General features: G+C 42.4%; 1 protein-coding gene and 1 pseudogene across 5 annotated transcripts in view; both read left to right on the top strand.

Annotated features, from left to right (window-relative positions):
- CTNND2 (catenin delta 2) overlaps window positions 1-12,403 on the top strand; it is a 933,204-nt gene that overhangs the window by 706,032 nt on the left and 214,769 nt on the right. The gene's annotated exons all lie outside the window — the stretch shown is intronic.
- On the top strand, window positions 2,368-3,003 carry LOC100428649 (large ribosomal subunit protein eL19 pseudogene; annotated as a pseudogene). The gene has a single exon (XR_003730240.2). The product of XR_003730240.2 is annotated as a large ribosomal subunit protein eL19 pseudogene (transcript).

Genomic DNA, 12,403 nt, shown 5'->3' with positions numbered 1-12,403 from the left:
AGTTCATGGTTTCTGAAGTTGCCATCATGGATTCTCGAGAAAATCCACAAGCCCCTTGGCCAAGCTTCCACTCTAGTAAAGGAAATTGGAAGAGAGTAGGAGAACATTCTAGTGTGGAAGCAATTGCTCCTGTAAGCCAGTCTAGTGATTGGCTCTAGACAAAGCCTTCTGAGTTTCCTTACTGACAGAAACCTGAGGGGGCCTGGAAACCTGCAGGAGTCAGCTAACTTCTGCACAGACGTTGCCTCAATGATGTAAATCAAGCCAAAGCCAGCTTCACCGCCTAAAGCAAAACAAAATAAGGCAAAAGGAATTCACCTCAGACAAAGCTTGGATTCTGTTGACCAAGCCTGGGATGCCCTCAGTTGACCACACAGTGCCGCCACAGAGATGCCTACACCAGTGCCCACTGCCCACTGCAGGGTGAGGCTCTGATCTGAATGGTCAGGTGTGTGCAGCACTGGCTGCTAAATATTTAAAGCAATGGGCCTGACAAACAAGACCACATTTTAGGAACTTGCTAGATGAGCAGCAAGGGAGTGGATGACTCTGAGAGGTGGAGTAGTGTGTACAAGAAGAAGGGCTGGCTTCACATCTGTTGTCACAAGGAGCCGCTGCAAATCTGTTTAGGAATTAGGTCAGATATCCATGCATGGATTAAACAAAACGATGATCTAAGTATAACAACTATACCCCTTACTTCCTTTGCAATTCTCCCGTGCATTTAATACAGAACTCAGCGAAGAATAACGACTCAGTATGTTACAGGAGCCCCGCCATACAGGGGAGTTTTTCTGATCACTTTCCTGCCTATTATCTCATGGATGAGAACAAATGTTGAACGAAAAATTACATGGGAAGGCAGGGTGAGGTCTCCCTTTGAATTTCTTACTTATTCGTAGACTAGGATGTATTATAAACAAATATTCAAAAGAACAATTTTAGTGATTTTTTAAAAACTAAAGCATAGTTTATAAACCAGATTTTAGATTAGACCCAGCTATATATCCTGAAGAACCTATGATGTCAAGAGTGCCAAATTATAAATAAGAAAGAAATCATCTTGCAAAGCTTTACATTATGTGTTGAATATTGCTCGGCAAACTATTCAAACCATGATAAAGTGTTGAAACTGAGATGTTTACATACATTTACATCCAACACATAAACATGCATGCTGAAAAAAACAGCTGCCTGTTTTCACTGCAGTATCTCTTCACAGTAGAATATATTTTGCTGCCTGCTACGTCTTGCAATAAATAATTTTCTTCCTATGCAATAATTACTATGAGATGATGATGAGAATTTTTGTTAAATCCAATCGAAGCTATTGTATGCTAGCTGTTGCTTGAAAAGCTCCTAAGCAAATAAACTTTGATTAGAAATGCTTCACATCCTTTGGGCCTGACTCATGTAATTTTTCTCTCTCTAAATGTGGAAATAATGGACCAAAATTTTGAGTATGCCCAACTAAAGATTTCAGAATGCTTTACAAATCATAATAAAATGGTTTTTATTAAACTGTAGAACTTAGTAAATAAGTGTTATTTTGGTGAAAGCACATGTCTTGAGAACTGTGCTTCTCCAGGAGAAGAGTATGTTTGTCCATCTGATGCTTCGCATATCCAGATGGTCTTTCCTTTTAGTTAAGGAGTCAGGCTGAGGACTCAACCATGTCCTTCATTTTGGGTATCATTAATTCCCTCCTTTCTCCATAAAAGTCCCTTCCAGAATCCTCTGTCTTCGGGACAGATTTGGATTTTGCTCTCTAGACCTGCACGGCAATCCTGGATTAGAACTTCTGTTTCCAAGACCCTGTGCCCTCTTCTCTCTTGTTTTTCTCTCTTACAAGTTCCTGAAAAGGGATGCTTAGGAGATTAAATTCTGAAAAAATAAGTCTTTAACCCTCACACATGAGTGATGGTTACTAGATACACAATTCTAGATGGAAAATTATTTTTCTCAGGAATATTTTCTATAATTTAATTTTAGACTTAATACTATTAAATTCTCTCGTGATATATGCGGTGTTGCCTTTTTAAAAAAAAAATCATTGAACATTTTCAGTTTAAAGAGTCATGACCTTGTTCAGTGCCAGAAAATTTTCTTCTTTTTTAAAATAATTACTTTGTCTTCATTTCCTCTGTCCTCTTTTTCTGAAATTAGTCAGATTTTGAGCCTCTTGGATTATTTCTCTTGTATTTTCTTATATAATTTGGAGCCCTTTGCCTTTTAATCATATGTTCTGAAAGAATTCTCTAGTATCCAACATTTATTTTCCCCCAATTTTTCTGTGACTTCCATGCTCCCACTACCAGGGGCCCAAGAGGGTATCATCTTTTGAAAAGAAAAAATCTGGAGCTCTTTCCTTTCGCTGCTGCGGCCGCAGCCATGAGTATGCTCAGGCTTCAGAAGAGGCTTGCCTCTAGTGTCCTCCGCTGTGGCAAGAAGAAGGTCTGGTGAGACCCCAATGAGACCAATGAAATCGCCAATGCCAACTCCCGTCAGCAGATCCGAAAGCTGATCAAAGATGGGCTGATCATCCGCAAGCCTGTGACGGTCCATTCCCAGGCTCGATGCCGGAAAAATACCTTGGCCCACCGGAAGGGCAGGCACATGGGCATAGGTAAGCGGAAGGGTACAGCCAATGCCCGAATGCCAGAGAAGGTCATGTGGATGAGGAGAATGAGGATTCTGCGCCGGCTGCTCAGAAGATACCGTGAGTGTAAGAAGATTGATCGCCACATGTATCACAGCCTGTACCTGAAGGTGAAGGGGAATGTGTTCAAAAACAAGCGTATTCTCATGGAACACAGCCACAAGCTGAAGGCAGACAAGGCCCGCAAGAAGCTCCTGGCTGACCAGGCTGAGGCCCGCAGGTCTAAGACCAAGGAAGCACGCAAGCGCCGTGAAGAGCGCCTCCAGGCCAAGAAGGAGGAGATCATCAAGACTTTGTCCAAGGAGGAAGAGACCAAGAAATAAAAGCTCCCCTCTTTGTCTGTACATACTGGCCTCCGTGACTACATAGATCAGCTATTAAAACAAGCCTTTATCTGCAAAAAAAAAAAAAAAAAGGAAAAGAAAAGAAAAAATCTAATAATTATCTTTTGTGTTTTTAATAGCTCCTATTTTTGTTTTATGAATGTAAAATATTTTTGAATTTCTCTAAGGATATTATTTAGAACTTAAGTTTGTTTTTATCTCTTTAGCATGAATTATCTCAATTTTTTTTCATTGTCAGCTTTTCTTTTTTTATGGTGGGCTTTTTCATGGATGTTGCAGGCTTACTTCAAATCTGTGGTGGTCCTCAATCTTCTGCTTATTTTTAAAATAGTGGAATAGAGTTTCTCTGAGCTCTGTGCATGTCGGTGAAGCTTATTCACAGTGAAGCTTCACTTCAGGGTGAGTGGGTGGGAGGGAACTGTTGTAGTGGGGAGTCTTGTTGGTGTTTTAAAGAGGAGGGTTTTTCTCTAAGGCCCAGATATCCGCAGTAGCTTTTTGGTTCTCCCCAGTGCAGTCCATCTATTTGGAGATTCTTCTGAGTTGTTTATTTTGTTTATGTGGCCTGGAGGAAGGGGATAGTACTTTCCTGTCTGCTGGCTATTCTTTCAAGCTAGGTGGAAGTGGAGAATGAAAGGTGACTGCTTCCTTTCAATCACCCCTTTCTAGCTTGTCTTCCCATTTCTGCACCCCAGGTTCCTGCCATCTCTTGAGTACAAATCTTTCCTAGGGTTCCACCAGGACAGTCAGCCACCTCCCTGAGATAGGATCCCCTAGGTGTGTATCTTGGGCTGTGCTGGCTTCTCCCTCAGCTCCATCTGTCAGCTCACCCCTGGCTGTTTTGTATCTTACAGAAATGTGATGAAATTTCTTGTCTGAATTACTCCTTCCATTCTCTTCTCTATTCCATTATGTCCATGATAAATAACATCTTCTGTCCTGTATGAGTTCTGAACTCATACAGTTCTGAACTCATACAGTGAGCTCTGAACAGTTTTGAAGGTTGAACAATGTTAAATATGTTTACAGATATTATCTCTGTTGCTGATAAAAGCCAGGCTGGAGGCCTTCTTTAAGGTCTGTCAGCCAAGTGACCTTGCTAATGTCACAGAAGTTCGGGTATAACATTAATGAAGCACCTGCAGGGAAGAAGACACCGGAACAGAGGGAATGCATTTCTCCCACTAACATCCCCAGCCTATTTTTCTTTCATCCTCTTTGTTATGATCACCCAGAGGCGTAGCCCCTCTCCCTAGAGCAGGAGCTAAGCAGTTTGTCAAGAAAGCTCTTCTTCTGTCTTGTTGGCACTTTTTGGGGATTACCTGGAATTCCTGGTGGGCAATTTGTATATTACACCAAGAGGCACCAAAAGGGGTCAGAGGAGCAAATTATTTAAATCAAATTGAGGGTTACTATGTTCCCAAGATTTAAAATTAAGTCTAGTTTTATTTCTTATTCCAAATATTGTTCAGGTATGTTGTCCAACATAGCACATTAGAGGTTCTGTGAGAAGATTAAACAACATCCCAAAGATAAAAATGAATACAGACTTTTCAATAATGAAATGCCAGCAATGTAGAGATGCTTCGAATTTTAATATGAACCCCTCCAAATATCAAATTCCCATGGAGAAATTAAAAATCAAAGTTAAAATCCACTTTCATGTTGAAGTCCGAAGACATTAAGGTTCAAAGGAATTAAAGTCAAAAAATCAATACCTCTTGCCGTTGTGTGTTAAAGTTCAAAATCCACAATTCTTAAGTTAGCTAATGTGTAAAAATCATCTTCTCCCAATTTTTTATTTTGCACAGTCTCAGTCAAGGGGATTCTTGTGCCTCTGTGGGGCCTGGGTCCTCCAGCAACCTGAATTCGGGGCTGCCTCACACTGGAATTGGCCACATACTTTCCGGGCCTCAGGCGATACATGATTGCATTGTCAGCTCTCCCTCCTCTCACTGTTCAAAGGTGTGAGCAATGGCGCCTGCCCATCAAATGTAGCAAGCAAGCCATTGTGAGCCTTTAAGGGAAATTATCCCAGGCAGGCATGTTCCCAGAAGCCAGCCCTCACCGGGGGTGCCGCAGGGCATCAGTGCAGTCTGTATTGGTCATCTGTGGCTGCTGTGACAGTTCACCACACATTTAGCAGCTTAACACCAGGCAGATTGATTTCCTTATGGTTCTAGGGGTTACAGGCCTGACGCAGACTCTCCTGGCTTCAATCTAACTGTCACCGGGGCTGTGTTGCTTTCAGGAGACTCTAGGGGACAGTCCATTTCTTTGCCTTTTCCAGCTTCCAATGCTACCCACGTTCTTTGGCTCATGACCCCCTTTCCACTGCCTTCAGAGCCAGCAACGTTGCATCTCTGATGAGTCTTCCATGGTCACATTTTCCTCTGATCACTGCCAGAAATGATTCTCTGCTTTTAAAGCCCCATGTGATTAGATTGTGCCCACCTGGCTGATCCAGGATTCTCTCCATGTTAGTTTCCCCATTTTAGATGCTTTGTCTTCATCCCATCTGCAAGTCCCTTTTGCCATGTAAAGGAGCCCATTCATAGGTCCCAAGGCATCAAATGTGGACATCTTTGGAGAGTGATTATTCTGCTGACCACAGTGTCTGAGGGAGTGAGCGCATGGAGACCCCTTGGATTTAGTCAGGGGATGCCAGCCTGGTGTTGTGTGGCTTTGAGAGTCCATCACCTGTGGACTTAACCTGAATCAGGAGAAAGAAGTCCAGGCAAAGGTTCATTCTGGCATGATGCACTTCCTGCTTGAAGGGAGATTCCACCATTCCCATTGTCTCTTCTTTGGGAAACTGGAATCATGGATATTGTTGCCACCTTGCAACATTTAGATACTGGCAGCAGAGGCAGCACCTGTCTCCAGGTGCATCATGGTTTGACCAGGGAGGCAGAAGCACTGTAGATGACATGGAAAGGGGGACTTGTTATGAGGATTAGACCTGACACCACGGTGAGAGCTGGTGAAAACGCCTGTGGAAGGCTTTGCCGCTGTGTCCGATGATGGGCCTGCAGTTGACACAGGCCAGCAGGCAGCAGTCAGAAAGAACAGCAGGATGTGAAGCAGGGGAAGCCAGAGCCAGCTGCCACTCGTGGGGACAAATGGCACCCCTCTTTTGCCTCTCACTGCCTGCAAATCTGCCACATGAGTGATACACAAAGCTGCCGTTCTTTGCCACAGAGCCCTACATGATTCTTCCTGGCCGGGACCTAGGGAAGTGGAAAGAGGGGATGTGATGGGAGCTGTCAGAGCTGTGGCCTAAAAGGTGGAGTAGCAGCAGGGGGGACGTGCACACACTGTAGCTGCCCTGATGCCCTCTGCCCGCAGCCCTCAGAGTTCAGCTCTGTGCTTCACTTGCACCAGCCAGGCATCCTGCAGATGTCTCCATGGACTGCCTCAACCTGCAACCAAGCAGGGAAGGAAATCCTGGGAAGCACAGTTGCAGTTCAGCTGGGGTGACACAGTACAAACCCACCACTCCAGGTCTTATATGAGGTGGTTTCTTTCCCTTCCTGCATACTGCAAACCTTTGATTTTGGATTTCCTCTTTGGGAGTCAGGTGTCTTGGTCCAGTGTCCCATGAGTGTGTTCTGTCCCGTAACAAGCCTTCCACTGTCCTATGGTTTGTTAGCAGCTTTTCCTCAATCCTATGGTGCAACAGTGATTTTTCTGCTTTTTATGATGGAATTGATTTGCTCCCTTGGCCCTACGAAGATTGCAAAATCACCCTCAACAGACTCCTGTTGAAGCTGCTCTTGCCATTGTGGGAACCTGCTGCACCTTCCAGCCCAGACCTCTGCTGTGTGCACTGCAGGCCACTGTCTCTGCTTGCTCCTGCTCTGGGCCCTGAGAAAAGCATTTTTCTAGCACTTCTTTTTACTGCTGGGGTGGGATGTCCTTCTGTGATTCATTTTCCTCTGCTTTCCTTCTGCACATCTCAGGAAGGCTCAGTTCTCTTGAACCTGCTTCCTAAGTTGGACACTTTGCTTTTTAGCATGTGGAAGTGTAGCAGTGTTTGCTGAAATTGCATCCTGCCTGCCTTTTACTTTTCCTTTGTTCTCGAACCCGAAAGCATTGCACTAGAGGCAATACGCTTTTCTACCATTCTCTTCTAGATTCTCAAACAGGAGTTGGCAAGCTTTTTCAGTAAAAGGACAGATAGAAAATATTTTAGCTTGTAGGCCCTAGGTCTCTGTTACAACTATTCAGCTCTACCTGTGCTGGATGAAAGCACCATAGGCAATACATCAACAAATGTGTATGGCTGTGTATTAAACTGTATTTATGCAAGCAGGTAGCTCAGGCCATAGTTTATAGAACCTTCTATTGCATACTGTCTTCTGCAACCAAGTTCTAATGGAATAAAGAAGGAGGCCACATTATCACCTCATTACTGCTAGGGGTTGGGTTGGAGGCCAGACTCCAGGCTTTTTAGCCAGACTGGTTTGCTCACACAGAATGCCAGAATTAGGTAGACTTATCTATCATGGCACAGGCAGCCGTTGGGCCAGGGTAGCTTCCCTTCTCCTCTACCAGCCACTAGGGCACATCTCATGGAGACCAGGGGAAGCAGAGTTCCTCATGGCCTTTCATGCCAAAGTGGAAGAAGCTCAGAGCTGGGCCAAGCCCTGCACACTCACTAGTGCCTTGGACAAGTTCCTGTCTCTCTCAGGGGAAGAGCAAGTGAGGAGCTGGGAGAGTCCAGTGTTACAGTAATTGTGCTCCATTCGCAGTAAGAAAACATCAGGCCTGGGGAAGAATCCTTCCCGATACATTGCTATTAATTCTGATGGATCAATGATGGGGAGAGGAGATAAGTATTTGGTCTACCTTTTGATGGCAAGTCGTCTCCTAACCAGCTTTGTGTCTCGTGCATTCTCTGCTGAGACATTGCCTGTTCTTGTCTCCTGTCATTTTGACCATTTTAGGATTATCTCTTCACAGAGGCTAGCCCAAATCATATGCACCGGCAGAGTGCAAAAATGTACAACCCTCAGCACTGTTCTGATTCCTAATTGCTTCCCCAAACAGACTGACTGTAATCCAATTAGGAAATCCACATCTTTAACTTTCTACATGCTCCACCCTTAGTCCTAGAGACAGAAGCCATTCTGTAGACTGTGGGTCTCGTTCCCTCATTCATTCAACAGATTGCTGTTGAGTGCCTACTATAGTTGACCTTTGAACAACCCAAGAGTTAGGGAGGCTGACAACCCCTAGAGCTGAAAATTTGCATACAATTTGGCTCCCCAAAACTTAATTACTAATAGCTTACTGTTGACGGAACACCTTACCAGCAACATAAAAAGTCAATTAACATATATTTTATGTATATATATACTCTATTCTTACAACAATGTAAGCTAAAGAAAAGAAAACGTTATTAAGAAAATTATAAGGAAGAGAAAATATGTATGCACTTTATTAAGAGTGGATCCTCATAAGGCCTTCATTCTCATCTTTGCATTGAGTAGACTGAGGAGGAGGAAACAGAGAAGTTGGTCTTGCTGTCTAGGGGTGGCAGAAGTGGAAGAAAATCTGTGTATAAGTGCACCTGCACAGTTCAAACCATGTTGTTCAGAGTCAAATGTATATGGAAGTGAAGTTTAGGTGCTTGGGATACAAGCACCTTCTAGCCATAGACCAGCCTTCCTTATGTTATGGCTTTCTTCCTAATGGTCAAGATCATGGCACCTGTTTTTCAAGGAGCCAGATGGAGGAAGGAAGGAAAAAAGGAGCACCATTGAGAGGAGTCTTGGTATTTCCATTGATTCGTATGTAAAGGAGTGAACTATGTCAAGACAATACGTGAAATTTCATAATCTATTAACAGAACCGTTATGGGCTGTTAGAAGCTTAGAACTCGTAGACCTGCCCTCCTAAAGCTTGTTTGGTAGTGGACAAGTCAGACAATAAACTGAGACAAATAAATCTGTGACAAGTGCTGGGGAGAAAAACCAAGCAGGCTAAGGAGATTAGAAAGGGTTGGAAATTTACTACTTAGAATAAGTCTGAAGAAAGGAAAATCCCCAGATAATGATCTGTTAAACTAGAGAAGTTTTGTTTCCCATACATGAAATCTGCAGGTAAGTGTTCCAGGGTGATAACACAACTCTATCCCATAGAGTCTTCAGAAACCCTTCTAGCCATATGGCGTCTTCCAGCCATAGCTCTCCCTTCCTTATGGGATGGCTCTCTTACCAGTGACCAGGATGGCGGCACCAATGTCTCAGTGAAAAAGATATTTCCATATACAGTATTTGTTTTCATTTTTAAATTTTATTTATTTTAAAGTTCTGGGGTACATGTACAGGATGTGCAGTTTGTTAAACAGGTAAACGTGTGCCATGGTGGCTTGCTGCACCAATCAACCCATCATTTAGGTATTAAGCCCAGCATGCATTAGCTATTTTTCCTGATGCTCTCCCTCCCCCAACTCCCTGACTGGCCCCGGTGTGGGTTGTTCCCCTCCCTGTGTCTACGTGCTCGCATTGTTCAGCTCCTACTTTTAAGTTAAGTGAGAACATGCAGTGTTTGGTTTTCTGTTCTTGTGTTAGTTTGCTGAGGATTAATGGCTTCCAGCTCCATCCATGTTTCTGCAAAGACATGATCTCACTCCTTTTTATGTCTGTATAGTATTCTATGGTATATATATATATACCACATTTTCTTTATCCAGTCTATCACTGATGGGCATTTGAGTTGATTTCATATCTTTGCTATTGTGAATAGTACTGCAATGAACATACTTGTGGATGTATTTTATAATACAGTGATTTTTATTCCTTTGGGTATGTACTTAGTAATGGGATTGCTGGGTCAAATGGTGTTTCTGGTTCCAGGTCTTCGAGGAATCACCACACTGTCTCCCACAATGGTTGAACTAATTTACATTCCCACCAACAGTATAAAAGCATTCCTGTTTCTCTGCAGCCTCGCTAGCATCTGTTGTTTTTTGACTTTTTAATAATCAGCATTCTAACTGGTATGAGAAGGTATCTCATTGTGGTTTTGATGTGCATTTCTCTAGTGATCAATGATGTTGAGCTTTTTTTCATACATTTGTTGACTGCATGAATGTCTTCTTTTGAGAAGTGTCTGTTCATGTCCTTTGCCCACTTTTTAATGGGGTTGGTTTTTTTCTTGTAAATGTGTTTACGTTTTTTTGTAAACTCTGGATACTAGACCTTTGTAGATGGATAGATTGCATAAATTTTCTCCCATTCTATAGGTTGCCTGTTCACTCTAATGATAGCTTCTTTTGCTATGCATAAGCTCTTTAGTTTAATTAGATCACATTTGTCAATTTTTGCTTTTGTGGCAATTACTTTTGATGTTTTCATCATGAAATCTTTGACCATGCCTGTGTCCTGAATGGTATTGCCTAGGTTTTCTTCTAGGGTTTTTATAGTTTTGGGTTTTACATTTAAGTCTTTAATCCATCCTGAGTTAATTTTTGTATAAGGTATAAGGAAGGGGTCCAGTTTTAATTTTTTTGCATATATCTAGCCTGTTCTCCCAGCCCCATTTGTTAAATAGGGAATCCTTTCCCCATTGCTTGTTTTTGTCAGGTATGTCAAAGATCAGATGGATGTGGACGTGCAGTCTTATTTCTGAGTTACTTATTCTGTCCCATTTGTCTATGTTTGTCATAAATCGTCTTTTTAAGGGAGCTGTAGTTACTTGTGCTATGTTAAGGTTAGACTGCTAACATTTATATCTGGGTAAGTCAAGCTTGTATCCCTTCTTTATTACCTGTGTCACAGAGTAGGACATTGCAGATACCTCTAGAGCCAATATGTCACATTGTTTCCTGTGTTTTACATTCTTATTGTTGTCCAATGTGCCTAACCTGAGAATCCAGGTATTCTCTGCATTTATTTCTTGTGGACCAAGAAGAGAGAAACGAACATTTCTGAACACCCCCACTTACCAGTCATAGTGCTAGTACCTTCCTGTCTATCATTGCCTTGAATATTCCTGAGGTCCTGTGAGGTTGGATGCAAGGGGCATGCTGAAAGTCATAGCTCGTCTATGGTACTTTTGCAGTCCTTGATTTCCAAAGCCAGTCTCCTTTACACCAGTGATTTTCCGGTTTATCCAATCATAAGAGTTTCTTTGGGGCCACTTGATAAAACAATACATATTTCTGGATCCTAAATTTCCATGATAATAGCCTGGGAATCCACACATTTAGCAGTACCCTCTTGTGGTTCTTAGGATCATGCCTGTTTGAGAAACACCACTTTCTACTTTCACAAGACCAACAATTACAGCGGACAGCAGAGGGGTGGAGGATTAGGAGACACAGATGTGTTTTGAGAGATGCCAAAATAATTTGATGCTAATAGTAACTACATTATCCAATGAAAATATATGGCCCGTTTATCACTTTTCTCAAATTAGAATGAATGCATTTCAAATTAGAATTAGGTTAGCTGATATTACAGTGTGCTTCCTTAAGTGAGAGAGAAAATAAGTGGAATCGCTTCCACCGGATATAGAAGAAATTGCCTGTACCGCCCCCTGACTTACAGCCAGCAGTAAGCAACTGTTACTGATGGCAGTGTTAACTGGGGTGGAGCTTGCAAATATTATAGTCCTTTACTTCCCTACAAAACCTTTGAAGAGATTACAGTACTGTAATGTATTAATTACAGTAATATTGTAATTAATATTACTGTATTTTGAAGTGTCATCAGAACCTTCTGTACACTGATCAGTGAGTGTTTCGTGAGCATGCTCCATTTTACGTACTGCATCGGTGAAATGTTGGATGTTGTTGAACCCCGTCTGAAGTTGCCTTCAGTTTTCACCTCCATGATCATTAGGGCTGGTGACGTGAGATGTATCTGTGCTTATCTCTAATTACATTTCAGAGCATGCCAAAATTGTATAAGGGCTTAAAGGAAAGTTTTTCTGGGTCTTTGCGTCTTGTTTTGTGTTTGCCGAGATTGAAATGTACAGCTCATTTCCACTTGTTAGGTCTGACAATGCATAACTGATTTGTGGCTTTACTTTGCAACTCACGAGTTACAAGTTAATTAGAAACACTTTTCCCTAATTATATTTGAGAGTTTGCTCTATTTGCTCTACAATTATCACAAAAATTACATTAACTAGTGTTAACGAACACAACATAGCAATCCCCACTGGATCCTGGAGGAGAGCACCAAATCACAGAATGTCTACATCCCTTGCCCAACACCTGGTTTCCTTTCCAACAGATGTTTTGGTTTGCCATTCCTGAAGACACCTTTGAAATAAACTTCCTTTCTGGTTGTCCCTTAGAGGATGAAACTCAGCCTAGTGGAGGAGAAGCTTCAGTTTTGCACGTGCAAAACTCTTTTCACTTAGCGACTCGCTCTTCCTTAATGACGGA

This window comes from Macaca mulatta, chromosome 6, assembly GCF_049350105.2.
Source record: "Macaca mulatta isolate MMU2019108-1 chromosome 6, T2T-MMU8v2.0, whole genome shotgun sequence".
Classification (NCBI taxonomy): domain Eukaryota; kingdom Metazoa; phylum Chordata; class Mammalia; order Primates; family Cercopithecidae; genus Macaca; species Macaca mulatta.
Note: the sequence above shows the minus strand (reverse complement) of the source record. Positions and strands in the feature narration are given on the sequence as shown.